This window comes from Herpailurus yagouaroundi, unplaced genomic scaffold (genome assembly GCF_014898765.1).
Source record: "Herpailurus yagouaroundi ecotype Mexico unplaced genomic scaffold, PumYag 164, whole genome shotgun sequence".
Classification (NCBI taxonomy): Eukaryota; Metazoa; Chordata; class Mammalia; order Carnivora; family Felidae; genus Herpailurus; species Herpailurus yagouaroundi.
Genome location: NW_024412405.1, coordinates 45,511,747 through 45,521,263, shown reverse-complemented (window position 1 = coordinate 45,521,263; position 9,517 = coordinate 45,511,747). Strand labels below are relative to the sequence as shown.

General features: G+C 32.4%; 1 non-coding gene across 1 annotated transcript; it reads right to left on the bottom strand.

Annotated features, from left to right (window-relative positions):
- Positions 1-4,483: 4,483 nt before the first annotated feature.
- On the bottom strand, positions 4,484-4,587 carry LOC121037996 (U6 spliceosomal RNA). Its single transcript, XR_005794101.1, has one exon. It is a non-coding gene; the product is annotated as a U6 spliceosomal RNA (small nuclear RNA).
- Between the last annotated feature and the right edge of the window lie 4,930 nt (positions 4,588-9,517).

Genomic DNA, 9,517 nt, shown 5'->3' with positions numbered 1-9,517 from the left:
TTATACTATATATTATATAGTATATATAATTATATATATAAATATGTATACTAATTCTTTATCCATTCATCAGTCAATGGACACTTGAGCTGTTTCCATAATTTGGCTATGGTACAAAATGCTGCTATAAACATTAGAATGTGTGTATCCCTAATTCAAAGGGATACATGAACCCTGAATTAGGGATACCTATTGAAAATTCACATTATATAAGTAAGCTTCCCTGTGGATTTTCAGAAGAATGTTGGGAGAATGATTCTATATAAGACTAAAATTCTTCCTTGTCAAACACATAGAAGCCAGAGGGAGCCATTTTTGAGGGCTTATATTAATAAATATTACTGCCTACCTTGAAATTACTTCTTGGTGAAACCCTGAGACTTTAGCTTATGTATGTGATTGTTAGCAGCTGGAAAAGTTTTTGCATACTAATCTCAGTTACCTTTACTTAGCTTTTCTAATAAAATAAATATGTTTAGGCTGGTTTTCTTTATATCCACTGGCATTCACTAGTCACCACCACCATCATCTGGAGTGGCAAACTACCTACATACTTTCCATTTCCATTCTTTCCCTGCCCTAAGCCATTCTCCACTTTTACAGTTTACTTTATAGTGAATTGGACTTTTTAGAGCCATAGATTTTTATCAGTTTGCAAGCCTAATTATTATCCATGTATTTCTTCCCGCTCTTGTGTTACGAATGGGAAAATTTTGCCTCAGAAGGCAGAGATCCAAAAGACAGAGCTATCTAATGTTAGAATACATGTTCATTCAGATGCTTCCACGTGCAATTTATTCCCACTCTAAAGGCATTATAAATTTTAATTATAATATTATTTTGAAATACTGTAAGTGTTGAAATATGGTACTATTAATATATCTTTTCCAACATATCCATAGACTTTTCTTTGTACATTACAATATACATTTTGAAAACTACTTTGCAAAACATTAACTATCAAATCACTTAAAAAAACTACTTTTAAATTTTGTAATCATTGTATTATTTTTTATCATGATAAGTGTGCCCTTTATTTTTAAGAATTTTGTTTTTAAAGTTTATTATTTTGAGATAGAGAGTGTGAGTTGGGGTGTGGCAGAGAGAGAATCCCAAGCAGGCCCCGCACTGTCAGCACAGAGCCTGATGCAGGGTTCAATCTCACCATGAGCCCAAATCAAGAGTCAGATGCTTAACTGACTGAGCCACCTAGGCACCCCAATAAGTATACTCTTTAATACCATCCCCTATGTCCTCCTTCCCCCCGCCCACCTCCTCCCTTGTAACCAGTAAACTCTGAGAGTTGTCAAAAAATTGTTTTCTAATTAAAACAAAAATAAATAAAAATTAAAAAAAGTTTTGAACACTTGCTCTGTATTTTTTTAATACATTGAAACTATGTAATCTAAAATACATGTGTCCCAATTAAGTCAGTCTTTATAAAGTTTTTAAGGTTACAATGGAATGATTCACAATTATATCCTCAAAGAAAAGAACTATTGTTATTATGATCTTTATAAAAAACTTTATGTATTTGGTTATAAATTTCACTTTTAGGAAAGAGTGTTGGCTATCAGCAGTTACAAATATTTTAAGCTGTGGTACCTGTGTGGCTCAGTTGGTTGAGCATTTTACTCTTGGTTTGGGGTCAGGTTATGATCTCGCGGTTCGGGGGTTCTAACCCTGCATGGGGCTCCATGCTGACAGCACAGAGCCTGCTTGGGATTCTCTCCCTGTCTCTCTGCCCCTCCTCTCCTTGCACGTGCTCTCTCTCTCTTCCTCTCTCTCTCTCTCTCAAAATAAATAAACTTAAAAAACACCCAAATATTTCAAGCTAATAGCAAAATAAATTAGAATAATTAGCTGGGATTTTTTTTCTGGTCATTGAAAGTCATTTGGTATATAATCTAACAAAAGGAAATATTTCCTATTGTCAGGTAGGAATTAGCTTTGAACTAAACTGGAAGGAACTGATAGTTATCAGCTATATGTAAGCATAATTATAAATATGGTTTTTCATTTTTATTAGGTATAACTTGTGTACAGTAAAATTTACCCTTTTTACTTTCGTAAATATATTGTCATGTGACTACCACCAATATCAAGATAGAGAACTGCTCCAACACTTAAATAAGCCCTTTATGTTCCTTTATAGACGGTGCTTCCCTAGTATTGCAATTGACTTGTTTTCTGTCTCTATAGTTTTGTGTTTGTAAGAAAGCCAAATAAATTGAATCATGCAATATAAAGCTTTTTTATTGTTTTTTTTTCCAATTTGAGATTCTTTCAAATCATTGCGTGTATTATTCAACTATTCACTTGTATTCCAGAGTTGTATTCCACTGTATGGGTGTAACACATTTTGTTTATTGGTTTTACAGTTAAAGCACAATTGGCCTGTTTTCAGTTTCTGTTGATTCCAAACAAAACTGTCACAAATATTTGCATATAGATTATTGGGTGAGTGCACATCTTTTACTTCACATAGATAAATATACGTAATTGATTGGTTATAGGGTAAGTGCCCTTTTAACATTATAACAAATTGACAAAATTTTTTCCAAAATGGCTATACCATTTTGAATTCCAAAGAAAATTGTTGTGACTTCTAGTTGCTCCATATTTTTGGTAATACCTGGTAACTTTTAGCCATTTAAACACATATAGTGACATTTAATTATGGTTTGAATTTGTCCTTCCCAATGATTTGATGTTGAGCATTTTCTTTTGTACTCATTGGCCATCCATATTTCTGTTTTGGAGAAGTGTCCAAACATTTTGTCCAATTTGGGGAATATTTGCTTTTATTTTTGTTGAACTTTGAGAGATCTTTGTATTTCTGAATAGAGCTATCAATTATGTATTAGCATGTATTGATATATTTCTCTCTTTCTGTAAGCTGTCTTTCACTCCTTTAATAATATATATTTTGTCAAAGTGCATAATATTTTGATTATGGTAAAATCCAATTTATGTTTTATTTTATGGTTTGTGCTTTCAGGGTTGTATCTAAGAAATCTTTGCCAAATGTAAGATTTACCCCTATGTTTTCTACTAAGGATCTTTGTTTTTTATTTTACATTCCATTTAGGTCTATGGTACATTTTAAGTTTTTTATTTGGGTAAGAGGTATATGATATGAGTTGAGTTCCACTTTTAGCCAACATATATCTAATAGTTCCAGCACTATTTATGAAAAAACTGTCCTTTCCCTGAAGAGTTATCTTTAAACCTTTATTGAGGGGCACTTAGGTGGCTCAATCGGTTAAGTGTCTGACTTCAACTTAGGTCATGATCTCATGGTTCCTGAGTTCAGCCTGCATAGGACTCTCTGTTGTCAGCGCAGAGCCTGCTTCAGAAACTCTGTCTCCCTCTCTCTCTACCCCTCCCCTGCTCGTACTCTCTCTCACAAATAAATAATCATTACAAAATAAAAACAACCTTTGTTGAGAATTCATTGAACTTTTATTTAAGCATCTTTTTCTGAGCCCTCTTTTTACTTTCACTGATCTATATAGCCCACGACTTCAATTCCATTCCATCCTCACTATTTTATGATTATAATAGGTCTAGAGAGTAGGTAGTGTTAGTAAGCTTGCTTTGTTCTTTCTTAAACTTGCTTTCCTTATTACAGTTCCTTATCCTTTTTGTATAAATTTTTAATCTACATTTACATAAAGTTAGACTTTGTTGATTTCTTTCAAGAAAAGCTTGGTAGGGTTTGATTGGAATTGCATTATTGGATCTTTCAATCTGTGACACAGGAATACCACTCACATTGTTTAGTTATTTTTTTATTTGTTTCATCAGTATTTTGTAGTTTTCAGCATACAGATCTTACACATATTTTGCAAGATTTTAGGTGATTTATATGTCTTTTCATGCTATTAAAAGTAGTGATATTTTTATCTTAATTTGCAGCTTTTCATTTCTAGTCTTTAAGGATACAATTGATTTTTGTATATTGATATTCTGTGATCTTACTATGTTCACTTAGTTCTAATCAAACTTTTTTGTAGAATTTTTGGTATTTTATCAAGACTGTCATGTTAGCTGTGAACAAAATCGGTTGTATTTTTTCTTGTCCTATTGATGTGGTTTTATTCTTTGTTCATTATTAAACACAGTATGTATGTTACCTGATGTGTATGTTAGGTTTATTATAGATCTCTCTATCAGGTTGAGGACATTCACTTCCATTTCTAGTTTGCATAAATAAATATATATGAATTTTGTTAAAGAGATGTTTCTTTATCTGCTGATATGATCATGTGGTTTTGCATCTTTGTCAATGAGGTGAATCACCTTGGGTGTTTTTTTTTTTAGAAGTAAAAGAAAAAATATTTTATTAGGAAAAAAAAAAAAGTAGGCTTGGGGACAGAGGATTGGGGGCCTTCAATGTCCTGGTGGTAATTCTGTCCTTCTCAAACGTGGACAGTGACTTCCATGCCTGACACTGTATCCTGATCCACAGCATTCAGCAAAAAAACTCTTCTTGAATTTGCTTCTTGAATTTGAGTGTCATCCTTGTGCAGGGGCCATGCTAATCCTTGTATCTTTACCTTGACTGATTTTTGAATATTGAACTGACTTTTTTTTTTTTTTTTTTTTGGAGATGAAACTCACTTGGTCATGTTATATTATCTTACATGTTATTGGTTTCTATTTGCTAATGTTTGGATGTGAATTTTTGTATTTGTGTTTATGAGGGATATTGGGTCTATAATTTTCACTTCTTAAGATGTTTTTATTGAGCTTTGGTATCAGGTTAATACTTGCCTTTTAAAATGTGTTATTTCTTCTATATTTAGAAACAGTGCCCATAAAATTGATATGATGTCCTACTTAAATGTTTAGTATAATTTTCCATTGAATCCATCTGTGGTTGGAGTTCCTATATGGGAAGATTTTTAACTGTTTCTTATTAAACACAGGGCATTCAGTCTATTTATGGTGAGCTTTGGCAGTTTGTTTCTGTCAAAGATTTTGTATTTCACCTAAATTATCAAAATAATGAGCATGGATTTTTGTAATTTTATTTAAGTATATTTTTAATATTTGTAGTGTCTGTAATGTTATCCCATCATTTATTCCTTATATTGGTTGTTTGTGTCTTCTCTCTATTGTATTTATTTCTTGGATTTTAGAGCTTGATAAGATTTACCAATTTTTTTTGAAGAACTGGCTTTTCATTTAATTGAGTTTTCTTATTTGTTATTCTTTTGTCAGTTTTGTGTCTTGTGCTCTTGTATTTCATTTTCTCCCTTGCTCTTGCTTTGAAATCAATTTGCCGCTCCTTGTCCAGCCTATTAAGGTAGAAGCATAGTTCATTTATTTTAGAAAGTTCTTCTTTTATAATGTAAGTCTTTAATGCTATACATTTCTTTTTAAAGATTACGTTAGCTGTATTCCATACATTTGATATATTGTGCCTTTATGTTCATTCTCTTCAAATTTTTAAAAATTTTTTGTTCTGTTTTCTCTTTCACCCATTGGTTACTTAGAAGGGAGCTAATTTCCAGGGTACCTGAGTAGCTCAGTTGGTTGAGCGTCAGACTCTTGGGTTAGGCTCACGTTGTGATCTCACAGCTCTGTGCTGACAGGGCAGAGCCTAGTTGGGATTCTCTGTCTCCCCCCCCCCTTTCCCTCCCCTGTTCTCTCTCTCTCTAAATGAATGAATGAATGAATTAATGAATGAATGATTGAATAAAAATTTAAACAAGGGAGCTAGTTTTCAAATATTTGAAGATTTTCCCAATATATTTGTTACTTCACTGCAATTCAGTAAGACCAAATAGACCTATAATGACTAGACTTTTAAATATACATTTTTTTTTTATTTTATGACTCACAATATAGCTTTTCTTTCTGAGTATCTCATTTGCACTTGAAAACAATGTGCATTTTCTGTTCTCACTAAAGAGGGGTTATAAATATCAATTAGGCCAAATGCTTTGATATTGTTGTTTATATTTTGTTCATTCAAGTATTGAAAGGGGAATATTAATGTCTCCAAATATAATTGTGGATGTGTAATAGTACTTTTACTGCTATTAGTTGTTGCTTCATGTTTGCTTTGTTATGAGATGTATGCACATTTAGGAATTATATATTTTCTTGGGGAATTGTCATCTTTATCATTTTGTGATGTCATTATTTAACTCATAAACGTCCTTGTTCTGAAGTCTACTTTATGTGACATTAATGTAGCTGTTACTGCTTTCTTTCCATTTCTACTTGCAATGATATGCTTTACTTTTTAGCCTATCTCTGTCTTTACGTTTATGTGGTTTTATTGTACGCAGCATATAGTTTGGTATATATAAAATATCCAATATGTCAGTCTCTGATTTTAATTGACTCTTTCATGTACTTTGAATTACCTTCAAAGTAATTATTGAGGGTGGATTAAAATTTACCATCTTGCTAGCTGTTTTCTATTTGTTCCATCTGTTCATTTTTCCTCTTTCTGTGTCTTATTTTATATTAACAATTTTATAATTTTGATTATCCCCACCATTGACTTCTTTCCACATTAAATAATGGCCCTGGGTTTGAAAATATCCACCCTTTATTAATCAGTTTCTACCTTTACATAAAATTATGTCTGCTCTACATGCAGTACAATGACCTTAAAAGGGTACACTCCATTTTTCCTTTTTTGTACTATTATTGCTATACATTTCCTTTTTTATACATGCTACAAACACACAATACATTACTATTAATTTCGCTTTAAACATTCAGTCACCTTATAGAAATAGTAGTATAAGTTCCAGTGCACATTATTAATAGGGTAGGTCCAAATTTCTGTCTTGTATTAACTCTTCCATCTGAAACACCTCCTTTAACATTATATAGTGCAGGCCTATTGGCAATATACCCTCTTAATGTTTTGCCTGATGGTTAGTCCCATCTTCAACTATGTAAGATTTTTTGATGAATTTATAATTCTGATTGAACAGTGGGTTTTTTCTTTTCAATATTTAAATTATTTAAATTATCAATATTTTTAAAATATGTCCCATTTTTTCTGACTTCACCAAGTGTCTGATGGAATTCACTGTCAGGTAAACAAGGGCTTATATTTTACTTCCTTTTGAAGGTATCTGACTTTCCTTAGTTTAAGGTTAGTTGATTGTCCTGTCACTTTGGTTCTCTGATGGATTTAAGAGAAGTTATGAATCTGAAGGCTGTCAGAGTTTGTTGCTTGCGGTGGTGGTAGGATGGAAATGATACTTATCAAACTCCATCCTAAGTGAAAGCCAGAAATCAGTAAGTATAATATTAATAAAAGTTAACTGGACTTTCCAAGAAGATATCTATGAAAAGCATTTTACCTTTAGCTACTCATGCTTTAACTAGAGAATAAAAGTTCATTTTCTTTTCACATCTGCAGTTCAAACTGGAGAGATAGAGGAGCTCCTGGGTGGCTCAGATAGTCAAGCGCCGGGCTCTTGGTTTCGGCTCAAGCCATGATCTCACGGTTTGTGGGTTCAACCCCTGCATCAGACTGTCTGCTGTCAGCACAGACCCCACTTTGGGTCCCCCGTCCCCGTCTCTATCTGTTCCTCCCTTGCTTGCAGCCTCTCTGTCTCTCTCTCTCTCAAAAATAAACATTAAAAAAACAAAAAAATCCCCACAAAACTGCAGATAGAGAACAGCTTGTCCTCCTCCATGTAATGACCTTTGTTTGTAGATTGATTTCCTTTCAATTGCTTGATACGTTCAGTAAAGCGAAAAAAGTGCAATGTCATAGTATTTATTACATAAGCAATGGATTTATTAATGTTTGTTATATAAGTAATACTAGCTTTCAGCTATTTAATATATGAAGTCTCAGAACAACGTTCATACTTGCACTCCACTTTCTTCTGAAAAAAATTAAACCTAAGAATTGAACATCAGGTAGTAAAATAGTAGTACCCCGTGCGATAAGTTTTTTAAGATGTCCTGTCATTTTTTGGAAGCATCAAACTTTTTTTAATTTAAATATATTAAATTTATTGTCAAATTGGTTTCCATGCAACACCCAGTGCTCATCCCAAAAGATGCCCTCTTCAATACGCATCACCCACCCTCCCCTCCCTCCCACTCCCCATCAGCCCTCAGTTTGTTCTCTGTTTTTAAGAGTCTCTTAGGAAGCACCAAACTTTTTATTCATCTTTGTGGATATTCAAAAATTGGATAATATAATCTATTATATATTTTTACAGTCTTAGAAACGTGTTTGTCAAACCCAGGAAGTTAATAAATTTCATTCTTCCTCATCCATGTTTTCCCTGATCTGTGCTATATTGTAGTGGTGAAATCAGTAACAAAGAATTTATGTTTCCTACGTTCTTGTCCTAAAGCTAAGAAAAAAAAAAAGAAAAAAATGTTTAAAAACCTATTGTTAATAGAATATTTTAAAAAATATGTATGCTATACTTCACCAGTGGTTATAATATTTTTTTATATTTATTTATTTTTTTTTATTTATATATGAAATTTATTGTCAAATTGGTTTCCATACAACACCCAGTGCTCATCCCAAAAGGTGCCCTCCTCAATACCCATCACCCACCCTCTCCTCCCTCCCACCCCCCATCAACCCTCAGTTTGCTCTAATATTAATTCAACCTAAGGGGGTAAAGAGTTCTGTTTTTTCAAGAATGGTGATGACTTCTCCTGATATTGCCTTTTGCATCATTTACAATAAGCATCACTAAACCATAGCATTATATGCATAAGGGTACAGTATCTTGAATTATTTAATACACTATGTTTATACAAGCAACCATATGGATGAGTTCCATTTTTTATTATATAAGCCCTGACTTTTGTTCTTTAAATTTTTTATCAGTGTCATTCAGTATAAAGAGTTTAAACACTTTCTTTAATAAACTGGTGAGGGAACAAATATTCTGCACATTTTTTTGCATTCTCTTAAAAATAGTAATCACATTTTATTTTAAATTCCAAAGGAAACAAATATAATTTAATTTTTCACTGGTATATCATAAAAGATATCAAATTTATCTTGTGGGATGGGATAAAAATTTCATACAAATATGACAATGGACCATTTGGTATTCAGAATTCCACTGGGACTGCTTCTGTGTATTGCATAGAACTTTTCTGATTAGACATAACCAAGTGATTCTAATTTGTGAAATTTTCTTAAACTTAACAGCTGCCTCATTTTTAAAATGTGCCTCGCTAGACTCATCAGCATGAAAAATGTCAGAAGATAATTCATTTTGGAAATTGAGATTGGTGGCTCCTCTTTTCATAAAAATGAGGACCTCACCATATTTTGAAATAGGTATATTTTTTACATGTATACTTTGGAAATGGTCACAGTCTTAAAAGTTGGACTACATGAATGTTCACAATTTGGAGATGCTGAAAAATATTAGTTTTTTATAATTGTATTTCTTCCTATTTATTATCTCTAGTTATTATTCTATTAAGCATTAAATTCACATCATTGTATCTAGTTTCAAGAAGCAAAGCAAAATAAACACATTAGCTG